This window comes from Pinus tabuliformis, chromosome J (genome assembly GCF_031772625.1).
Source record: "Pinus tabuliformis cultivar Carrire ecotype Pingquan chromosome J, CPIR1, whole genome shotgun sequence".
Taxonomy (NCBI): Eukaryota; Viridiplantae; Streptophyta; class Pinopsida; order Pinales; family Pinaceae; genus Pinus; species Pinus tabuliformis.
The window spans coordinates 260,087,013-260,099,022 of NC_142295.1; the positions used below are offsets into that span (position 1 = coordinate 260,087,013).

Below are 12,010 nucleotides of genomic sequence, written 5' to 3' on the forward strand. Positions count from 1 at the left end.
GATGAGAGAGAAGTAGAGAGTACCAACCTTAGTATTTTGCTAGTCTCCTTGCTCATTTCCTCTCTCCCTTGATAGAGTTTTCACCACTCCTTTCTCACTTGTCCCGCTTCAAAGAGCACCTGTAGAGTCAAGGAACAAAAATACCTTCAAAGCATAGAGATCTATAACCATAAACAATGTCGAATCAGATGTACATTAACCATATAAATGCATATACAAATACAAGATTTAGAGATATAAAAGCATATGGAGGAAAACTCAAATAACTTTATTGATAGAAGTATTGGAAGAGAGAATTACAACCAAGCTGTCTGATCCAACATCATCCTCCTAGCATGAAAGGCCTCTTCACCTCATACAAAGCAAGATCACCTAACAATGTCTTCAGAGAGAAACTAACAACACTTCCTTGCAAATTACAAAATTCCAGCCTCTAGATCTCTATGATGAGGGATGCATATATAGATGTTTGAAGGAGAGTGAGTCAGCTTTTGGGATTTTGATTAGTGTCATTTCACTGATAGTTCTTGGTTCCACTTGGAGATTTCATGATCCCTTACTCATCCCTGGGCGAATTCAGAGAGGCAAGTGTCATATGAGCAGTTTCTAGAAGATTCTTTGAGTTTCCACCTAACAAACTGCTTCTGCCATTTGTCTGCTCTCACTCATTGCACCCTACAAAAGGGCTTTCTAGTATGCATCGCACCCCCATTTGTAATAGGTGAGATGCATCACACCCTATGCATGGAGCAATCTGTATGGTCTAGTTTTGACAAGTTCTGAGTAGTTTTTCAGGGAGAACTTCTGGGAAATGATGTAATCAGCTGACCTTGTTCCTTTAGGGTATGAAACAACACTTTTAGGGGTTTAGAAGCCCTTGGTTTATGGACATATGTGATTAGGTTTACAGTGCCCAAATATGTCTATAACAGTTGCCCCCTAAAGCATGAGGTCATAAATCTTTTGATGTTGGGTGAAATGCTTTATAATGAGGATCTGAGGTTTTTCGAACTATAAGGTGACCTATAATAAGACACAATACAATACGTTATCTTCATAATATTTTCATGATCTAGATAAGGCGGGCATTCCCATGCTAAGCTTTATAAATTCATTTTCATGTACATAAGACAGATAATCATCTGTGTGGCAGACTGATGATTCTAGTAGAGCCATCATCCCTTAGCTTGGATGATTATCTGTGCAGCAATGATGTACATTTGATGTCTTTATTTTATTGAATATATCACAGCCTAGATGGATGAAACTAGATCCAGGGTCTTGAAACTCGTTCAATCTTCACCCGAAGTACAAGTCGCTGCATGTGAGAAGATGTTTTGATGTCGAACATGGAAAGACATCACCTAATTACCAGCCAATGATGTAAGATGTTAACAGCCATGAGAGGAATCACCAATAATGATGATGACTCTCAAGGTACTGCAGTACAATTTATGTGGTGTGAATACATGAGTTGATGTCGAACACAACGCAAAATCTTTCGGTCAAAGTCCATTGATGTAAACCTGTCGACAGAAGTGAGAAACTTGGCATTAAGGCATGCAAGAATCAAAGTACTGAAAGGGTTGTTCCTAAGTCAACTTCTTGGATAATGAGCTGATGTCGACAAGAAGTGATCCATCATAGGAGGGCCTTAATGAATCCCACATCTACGACACACAACAAAGCAAATAATTTTGTGGAGGTGGAAACGATTTGATGATATAAGGTTCTGGGTGGTTGTAATGAAAAATTGAGAGTGAATGTATTGCAGCAGATGAGAGGCTATCTAGGTTGGTGAACTCTCCGAGCAACTTCCCTTGAACATATCAGCGACACTGAAATGGATTGGTAGGGTTAACCCCAAAATGGATGGTACAACATACCAGTGGTGATATTACCGGTGAACGGAATAACCCAACCCGACTCAATCATGGTGATGGAGTGAAAATGTCATGTTCAAGAGCGACCTGCTACCAATGAAGTTATTCAAGTTTTCTTCCCTTTTTCCCTAGTCATTCCTGACCAGTACCTCTTTATCTTTGTCAAGCTTGAGGAGGATAACATATGCTTGTTCTATAATTTTCCGTTCAAGCAAACCTATCGCTATGTTTTACCGAGCATAGCGACTGTGAAACTCGTTCTTGTCTACATGGACAAGTTTGTCGATATTGTTTTAACGAGTTTAACGACAATGATAACTTGGTCCTTTTCAATTTTAGAGAGTCTAAAAGGGACGTAAAGGCAACTCTGGTAGTCCTTTTTCCGAATGTAATCCCTTAAGTCTAAAAAAGTGTAAAACAATACGAAAGGGATTACTTTTCGATAGTTTTAATGAGCTGAACAAGAAAAGAACTCGATATTTTTGTGTAATGTTCTCTTAGGTCCAAAAAGATTAAAATCTAGAGGACGGATGGCATTTCCGGTCACCTTAATGAGCTGGAGCGGCCAATTGCTCGGCAATCTTTTCATATTTTACGTGTTAGATGAAAAGCGCTTAAAGGAGACTCATTTTTTGAGGAACGAGTGATTTTTTTGGATAGAAACTGGTTCCAGGTAAGGTTTGGAATTTTTCAATCATGGCAGTGTAAAGAAAGTGGCTAATAGAATCACTCGTCGTAGCTATTCCTGAAAAGGGGTAAACAATCAAATGGAGGTGTATGATCGGCTAAAAAATAGTGGAGGTGATGCTAAGAACACGACCAAGGCTCAAAAGTTGATAATTATGTGATCGCAAAGATTATTTACTGAAGATGGGTTCATTTTTAAATGAGCTTAAACTCTGGGGAATGTTTTCTCATTGCTAGGTTTATTTTTTAACAAGCTTGAACTTCGAGTAAAATTGCTCATGGCTAGATTTATTTTTTAACGAGCTTGAACTTTGCATAAAACTACTCGTGGCTAGATTTATTTTTTAACAAGCTTGAACTTTGCATAAAATTTCTCGTGCCATTCATATAATAAGGATTCCTCATCAATAGGTTCATTTTTTAGGGGGTTTGCCCCATGTGCAAGTTTTCTCCAGAGCCTTTCGTTATGCAAGCTAGGAATGACCAACCTACAAGTTTAAAGGGTTAAGAGCCTACAAAGTAAGAAAATAAAAGGTCACTTTTCACTTGTATGCAAAAGGGTTTGCATGCCCCCATTTATAAGTAGAGTTTCCAAGTTACCATACGGAAGTTCTTGCATTAGCAAGGTTGTTCCATCTGCGTAGCAGACAAAACACTTCCTTGGCGATGTCCCTGGAAATGGACAAAGGTGATTGTTGTTAGTCCCAATCACATAACCTTTGATGAGGGAATCCTTTTCCATTTCAAATCAATTTTCCTAAATGGACAGGATTGTCAAACTAGCCATATTCCTACATGAAAACCTACCTTATATCTAGGGTTTTCCTGCCAAAGCAGATCAGGGCACATGCCTCCTAGGTTTCAGTCACAATCACCAATTCACTCATGATCATCAGGTGGGTGGACTGGAGATTGATGAGAAATTCATTGCGTAAAAAGACCAGTTAGGGATGGAATTTGACTAATAGTTGCGTTTGAACCAGGGAACGAAAGCTGGTCTACGAGCTGGACCATTCTACGCTCATGTGGAAAACACATCACTCAAAAGAGTGAGGAAACAATAGCTCCCATGCTATGAATGTAGTCACGTCCGAGGAGTAGATTGTAATCTAAAAGCCCTTGGACTACCATCACATTTAGATGAACGATTTTCCTTCTCAAAGTTATAGGCAAATTTGGAAGGATCCCCAACGGTCGACTGGTTCCTTTGTTGAAGCGTGTTAGATTTCGAATCTCAGGCAGAAGCGATGGCAAACCAAGCACTTTCCAAGCAGTTGAGGAAAGGATACTCACAGAAGCCCCTTCATATATGATAGTACCAAGCATGATCATTCTCTAAGCTTGTACTATGATTCAGAATGGTACATTAGATGGTAGGCAGGGTCTCCCTAATAGATTCCAATTGAAGGAAATGACTAGATTTCTTGGAGGAGGGACCGAATAAACGGATGGGTAAATCTTTGATGAACTTCCTTCCTGCAGTAAAGGAAAGGGTATATTTCCCCCGTGTTCATTAGATTCTATGTTTACAGAAAGAATTTGAATGGTGTCATTCTCATTCTCTTTGGTGATAGTATCATCTATAGGTGGACCCTTTGAAGACAAGATTGGGTCAACCGGTCTCTCAACCTATTGACTTTGGTCCGATGTGGACTCAGAGGGTTTATCTTCGTTGATAGATGCTTCGAATGACAAAAATGGTGTGTTAGTTTGATTTTCAACTAGCGATGGACTCGGCAAGAGTTTCTTGTATCCAGGAGGAAGTTGCCGCAGTGACGCATAACAGTTATCTAACGCTCTTTTAGCTTCGTCTAGGAAACGAAAACGGTGGAGGAAATGATAAACTTCACATAGTCTACAAGGAAATTGAAATCTTCCTTTCTTTCCATTGGCTTCGTTTTCACTAGTTGATGGTGTGCTCTCAACATTATCGTCAGAGGTTGAAGACACCAGATTGTGCAAGCAGGGAGACCAATCCCTTAGGATCTGTGGGATGCAGGGACAATCTTGATGATAGTGGTCTCCCTTGCAAATGAGATGTGGAGATTTAGGTTTAGAAGGTGCAGTGTGTGGATTTTCGCCAGATGATGCAGGGTTTCCCCCTTTTGCCGTTGGATTCTTCATCTTCTTCTCCTTCCCTTTCTTCTTCTTCTTAGTTACTTGGTTTTTAGCGTTACTAGCTTCACCAAGCGAAGAGGAAGAAGGAGAGGGAGAAACAAATGAATTAGAAGGTAGGGGAGCAAATTCAGTATCATCTGGTTTCTGATTTGATTACCGAGGAATTGTGGTGGTTTGAATGACATAGGTCAATAAAAGTCATACTGGTAGGCCAATTATGAGTCCTGGAAGGGACAATGTAGCCATGTGTGGAGCACCAACATTCACCCAAGAGGAGAAGGGACTAGGATTCCCCCCAAGGGGAAATCCTTGATTAAGAGACTCCATTTTGTCAACCTAGGACCAACGAGGGAACAATGATGTTATTCTGATTAAAATAAATTTTATGAAACTTTGACACAACTTACTTTTTTAATTTTTAAGAGTTGAGAAAAAGCCAAAGATGACTCTAGTCGCCTTCGATTTTTAATGAGCCTGAAGTGACAAGTGCTCAGACAAAAATTTTCTTTTAAGGAGTCTGAAAAGGAATGAAAGTGACTTCTCTGGAAATCTGGGCAGAGGGATTACCAAACCAAACACAAAACTACAAAATACATTTTACGGTACAGTAGTCTATCTTCTCGAATATTGTGTTCAGTGCATTGCAATTGATAGGGCAGCAGACACGGCTTCCTAAGGATAAAGGATGTAGCCTATTGTGGTCTCCTAATATATACTCGACGGTACGTGGGAGCACAAGTTCATACTGGCACTTGTCATCTCAAAGATGAGAAATCACCCAACCTATGATGAAAGCGATAGTTACCAGGCTTCACGACTTTGTAATACGTCTCTAGCCTAGAATTCTAAATGTTGTGCGTTAGGTTCCAAAGAGTTTTTATGTTCATTGAGGTTTATTTTACAGTCTATCTTTCTTAAGAAGTTTTCCTTTAAGGTTCACCGTGTGATGTAGATATACAATTCCTAACTATGAAATCTAAGATGATAAACAATTGTTTACTTTCTTTTTGCAATGAAAATCCTAGATACTAAGGAAAGAGAAATGAAATTCTTTCAACATAGAGCAGAGAGCACACACTACATGCACTTTTCCTAAATCAAATCCAGCATGCAGTCTAAATGATAATGTGCATGCATGTATTGTTTTTAGTTTCCTTAATGTGAGAATGACAAAGGAAAACTAAGGATAGATCTGAACTATCTTCTTTCAAAGCGACAGTACTAACAATTTTCTCTTCAAAAAATTAAAGGAAGGCTAAGATGACACTTTGTGATTCCAAATTTAAAATTGCTTTCGACACTTGAAATACTAATGATTTAAATCAAATACAATGGCAAAAGTGTAATCAACTATATAAAAGAGGAATGCTTTGTGACACTCTTTTTCTTGACTAAAAACGACACTTGTGACACTTTCAAATCAAAAGATGGCAGTTCGATTAAGCTACTCTTTGCAAAGGAGAACTGTAAATGATGAAAAATACATAAAAAACATTCACAATTCCTTCTAATGGAGGCTGCATAATGCAAAGGAAGATGGTTTCAACAGAGATATACTGATCATAGATAGAAAATCACTGAATAAATTTGAATAAAATGAAGAAAAAACCAAAATCTGGAGGTAGAAATAGTCTCATTCAATCATCGCACCTGTAACACAGGGAAACAAGGATGCATCTCACCTGCAAAACACGGGTGGTGCAATGCATTCAGGTTGCCAAGAAGAGATAGTGCAATAGTCCAGGGAAGAGACTAAGCTTGGTTTTCACTCACAGCTTGTAGCTAAGTTCAAGGATTTATGCTGAGCTAATGATTGTTAGTAAAAACAAAGTATAGGGGCTGATCTAATGAGTTTATTTGATCTACCACCAAGGCACTTAGGATGTTTGCAAGCGATATGTTCAGTTCATAAACCAACTAGAAGATTGACTGAAGCAGCATTGATTTACTTTGCAGTTACATGGAAAAAGAAGTTTGAAGGCTAGTTGGCTTAACTTCAGGCTCCATCTGTGGTTTATAAATCAAACAAAAGTAACAAAACAAACAAATTATTCAGTCCCCAGCGGGGTCACCATTTTGTTAACGGAAAAACTAGTGTCCATTCAGAGCTGCTAGTCCCACTAGGATGGGTAGCTATCTTAGAAACAAACAAACTAAAGTCACTTTTGTTTTTCTTTATGAGAGACAGATGAGAGAGAAGCAGAGAGTACCAACCTCACTCTTTTGCTAGTATCCTTGCTCATTTCCTCTCTCCCTTGATAGAGCTTTCGCCACTCCTTTCTCACTTGTCCCACTTCAAAGAACACCTGTAGAGTCAAGGTAGCAAAATACCATCAAAGCATAGAGATCTATAACCATAAAAAATGTAGGATCATATGTACATTAACCATATAAATGCATATACAAATACAAGATTCAGAGATATACAAGCATATGGAGGAAAACTCAAATAGATTTATTGATAGAAGTAGTAGAAGAGAGAATTACAACCAAGTTGTCTAATCTAGCATCATCCTCCCAGCATGAAATCCCTCTTCGCCTCATACAAAGCAAGATCACCCACCAATGTCTTCAAAGAGAAACTAACAACACTTCCTTGCAAATTACAAAATTCCAGCCTCTGGATCTCTAGGATGACGGATCCATATATAGATGTTTGCAGGAGAGTGAGTCAGATTCTGGGATTTTTATTAGTGTCATTTCACTGATAGTTCTTGGTTATGCATGGAGATTTCATGATCTCTTACTCATTCGTGGGCGAATTTAGAGAGGCAAGTGTCATATGAGTAGTTTCTAGAAGATTCTTTGAGTTTCCACCTAGCAAACTGATTCTACCATTTGCCTGCTCTCGCTCATCGCACCCTACAGAAGGGCTTTCTAGTATGCATCACACCACCCATGTGTAATAGGTGAGATGCATCGCACCCTATGCATGGAGCAGTCTGTATGGTCCAGTTTTGACCAGTTCTAAGTAGTTTTTCAGGGAGAACTTCTCGGAAATGATGTAATCAGCTGACCTTGTTCCTTTGGGGTATGAAACAACATTTTTAGGGGTTTAGAAGCCCTTGGTTTATGGACATATGTGATTTGGGTTGTAGATCCCAAATATGTCCATAACAATTACAATGTTTCTATCTTCTGCACTGCCAAACCTATTGCCTACACTATATCTATATATATATATATATATATATATATATATATATATATAGAATTGTTTATTATTTTTTTTGAAAAATATTAAATGATATTTTACAATCACAATATATCATTGAAATAAGTAAATGTCCAAACTTACTACTGAAAGGAAACAAAATTTTCATTGTTCAAATTCTAGAAGTGAAAATAAAGTATAGTCCTCTGTATATTTTTTTACCGATGCTATATGAGAGGGTTATAAGTGATTCAAAAACCAATAGATCAGTAAGTAATCAGACGATGTATGTCTAATTTATTTTCAATCTATTTCCTATCTTGGGTAACAAGAGAGGCTTGTTAGAAAGAATTTCATTGTTCAAAGCCTTACTACAAGAAATAGTTAAAGCATGTGTTATAGGATTTGAATTGTCAAACTTGAACGAGATGTTACACCCCCTTTCTCTTGAAAATGCATGTGATGTTTATTAGTGCTTTAGAGAACAAATAAATTCATTCGACCTCAATGTGAAAATTCTATCTGATTAGAGAGATCAAAGCCACAATGTTGTTGAAAGGCATGTTCCATAACTGCCCAACCTACTAAATCAACAGATGGACAAAACAAGTAAGGTGAAGCACCTCCAAAGAAACCCAAAATGATACACAAAGTTTTTCCATTGATTATAGCACAAGTATCCAATTCATTTTGGAAATTTAATGGTGAAAATTGTTGTATGGACATTAGAATGAAACCAAGGTATGAGCAATGTATTTATTTATATACATGCAAATTTGTATACATCCTAGCCCACAAGGAAGGGAACAATGGCATATAATAAAGCAATTTCACCAAATAAAAGTTGTGACAATAGTCGAAGGGATGACTTAAGTCAATGAAATTTTATAAAAAGAGCATCTGCCAAGACATGGATTAATGATTTAATGAAGGAAAATTAAGCACCAGAATCTATATGGAAGGATTCGACCTAAAAATTTGACAAGTATCTATGTGAATGCTAGAACCTTTATTAAATGTAGGAACATTTACAACAAAAATCCCGTGTCTATACTAGCCATGTTACAAGGCCTAAAGCTTTAACTCATATTGAATTTAAGAATTTAACAAAGAGGTATTTTTGGTCTCATTACATCTCGATTCCTTTTTTTATTAAATAGTTTCATGGCAGAATGATCTCATTATTCACTCGAAACAAAATAATAAATTGTGATATCACAATCACCTGTAAGACTCATTCTTTTCAGTATTGGATCCGAAAGCTATGTCAAGAATGTTGTGAATATGATATGTGAGCTTTTAAAATGTCATCCAATGAAGCAGTTAAGTTCAATCTATTTCAAATCAAAATCATGAAAACCAATATGGATCAGAAGTAACATGTGTCAAAGAGAAACTCCACTCGATGATTTACTTGCTTTTTTCTATATTAGTTACAAAATCTATGCTTATGCAAACTATATAAATAACAATGACATGGTAAAAGTAATATTGAGAGATATTATCCCTACCCTTTCAATAATTGAAAAGATCAAAATCATATGATAAATAATGTATTAAGAAAAATGGCACTGAATACAACGAAAGTTATTGCAACTTCCGTAAGCATCATTTATATTCTCAACATTTTCTACAAGCCCAAATGCCTTGAAGGGACAAAGAAGATTGGTCGAAGAAGAACAACTTTTTATATAATTCCCTCAAGGGTAGGTTGCAACATACCATGACCCATAGAAACCACAAAAAGGAGAAGCCGAGAGACATTTTACTTAATAGACATAAAGGGGATTTCATTAAATCTAGCATATTCAAAATACCGGAAGGTCATCTACAACATTCCAAGGGATATCACTGTTGCTATACAATTTTGAATATGTAATATATCATTTTTGAAGCACATGTATTGGAGAAAATAGATAATTACATGCTCCAAATTCAAATAGAAAGAAGCTCCAAATTGGGTAAGAAGGAAGTAGAGACTTTCATCAACAGAAAAATGGCAACACATAATTACCAAGGGGCGAAGGAATTCCCTTCCAAATGGTGTTTAATGTTATGAAAACTGAACCTCGCATAGTCACCCCATAGTCACCCCTTAGCCTGTAGTCACCCGTTAGCCTGTAAGAATGCTTTTCATAAGCCATAGCCACCTCATCTGCAGTGTCAAAAGTCCGCAACCATAACCTTAAATCAATTGAACCTTTATTAACTTGATGGAATGGTAGTGGCAGAAGACTGTATGTACCAACAAAAACTTAGGGGTTTCAACATGCTAGAAATATGGCCACAACAAACATTTGTTCATACATCTATTTTTCTGAAAATATTGAAAGCAATGCACGGAGATGTCGACAGCCCTTACTAATAGCTATATGCAAAACAATTCCAAAAAACGCAAATCTCTTTTGACAGTGCCTTCTTTTGGCATATATGATGATCTATACTCATGTGGCATGTATGGTATGTCACATGTTACTTTTCTAAATATAAAATCAATTAGTGGGTAGATGAATATCGCTTGGAAAACAAAGAAACATGACTAACTCACTTGTATCAAAACAACATACCTTATATTGTACAACTCATCCATGTGTTCTTGTTGGATCCCACCGTAGAATTTTTACATATACAAACATAATTTTTAGGTACAAATTTCCATTTAAAGTTCAAGAAAATGTTTATAACCCTAAAGATAGTATGTTGAGAGATGCTCCCACGTTCAAATCCAAAGTTTTAAAAGGGATCCTGTCATATGTATTGGAAGAAGAATCTATTTTAAGATAGGTATCATATCGATTCCCTTGTTTTCCCCTTATCTCAGGACTGCTTAGATTATCCTGCAAATCGAAAATGAAAGAAGGAAGTAAAAACTTTCAGGAACACACAAATGGAAGCATAGAATTACCAGTCCAGGGGTGAAGGAATTCTCTTCCAAATGGTGTTTAAGGTGAGGAAAATTACCCCATAGTCTGTAGTCACCCCTTAAAATCTAAGAAGCCATGACCATGGCTTCCTCCTCTGTAATATAAAAATTCCCAAGCCATAACATCCTTTTGTTTCTTGGTAACCTGATCTCTGCAACCCATTTACCTGAGTGGTGCTGCCTCATACCCCTGTAAATCTTAGCTAGCTTTGACAGGCCGTTGCCATGAACCTTCATGGTCTAAGGTCTCAGAATTAAATGATTTCAACTCGTATGGTGGATTGAAGAAGCTACTGGTGTTTAAAGTTGATGCAATTGAAGTTGTTGTTGTATTTATTGAATCTGTGATCTATTCAATGGATTCTCCACTGCATTGGTTGTGCCATTGAAAACAAATCGAGTGCCATACCAAGCCATCAAAGTGATCAAAGCCACTTGATGGTATGTTGGGGAAAAATTATGATGAAGAACACAACATTTTATAGTTTTCGTACCTCTGGAATTCTTAAGTTGTTCCAGGCATCCAAACCCTCCAACCTTGCATCCCCATTGGAAGGATAAGAAAAGTTCCATGAAGAGTCCTCGAAAATTTCCTGCACATGAGCATTGAAAATCCCCAAATTATGGTCTTGATAGACAATATCATTATTCTTCGTATATGCATCCCATACCAACCCAAGAGAGCCTAAATTCTCATATGCATCTGAAATTTCTGATGCAAGTAGAGCACCCATTTGGCAAGATGCATGAATGAAGTACTAAATGCGCTCGGGAATGTTTAAGGCCTGATTGTGGGAGGTTATAGGAATTACAGAGTTTGATGTGTGGGAAATCTAGGAAGGACATATGGTCCTACAGGCCGCATTCAAGCCATGTTTAACTAGGTTAAGTTAGCTAGGGAAGGAGATTAGGTTATTTAGCATTGAATGTTTCTATTTGTAACTGAATTGAGTGATCATCAATGTAAAACTAGCTACCAGAGTGGCGCAACTGAAGGATGGTGGACCCATAACTCACATGTCCCAGGATTGAAAACTTGCTCTAATATGTTTGGATCTGTGCAAAACAATTTTATAACACCCTGGTAACCTTCTTCTCATTACTTCTACAGAAACGGAAGGATCCTAAAACACAATTTTTGAAAACCAAAGATTGATAGATGTGAGTTTGAAAACACCCTAGCCCATTTACCACGATGAAAAGAAGCCTTCTTCATGATTCTCAAATAGATTCTCCTCACGTCAA

At 37.3% G+C, this 12,010-nt stretch overlaps 1 pseudogene; it reads right to left on the minus strand.

The window, feature by feature from the left end:
- Window positions 1-10,715: 10,715 nt before the first annotated feature.
- Window positions 10,716-11,499, minus strand: LOC149226765 (ethylene-responsive transcription factor ERF057-like; annotated as a pseudogene).
- Between the last annotated feature and the right edge of the window lie 511 nt (window positions 11,500-12,010).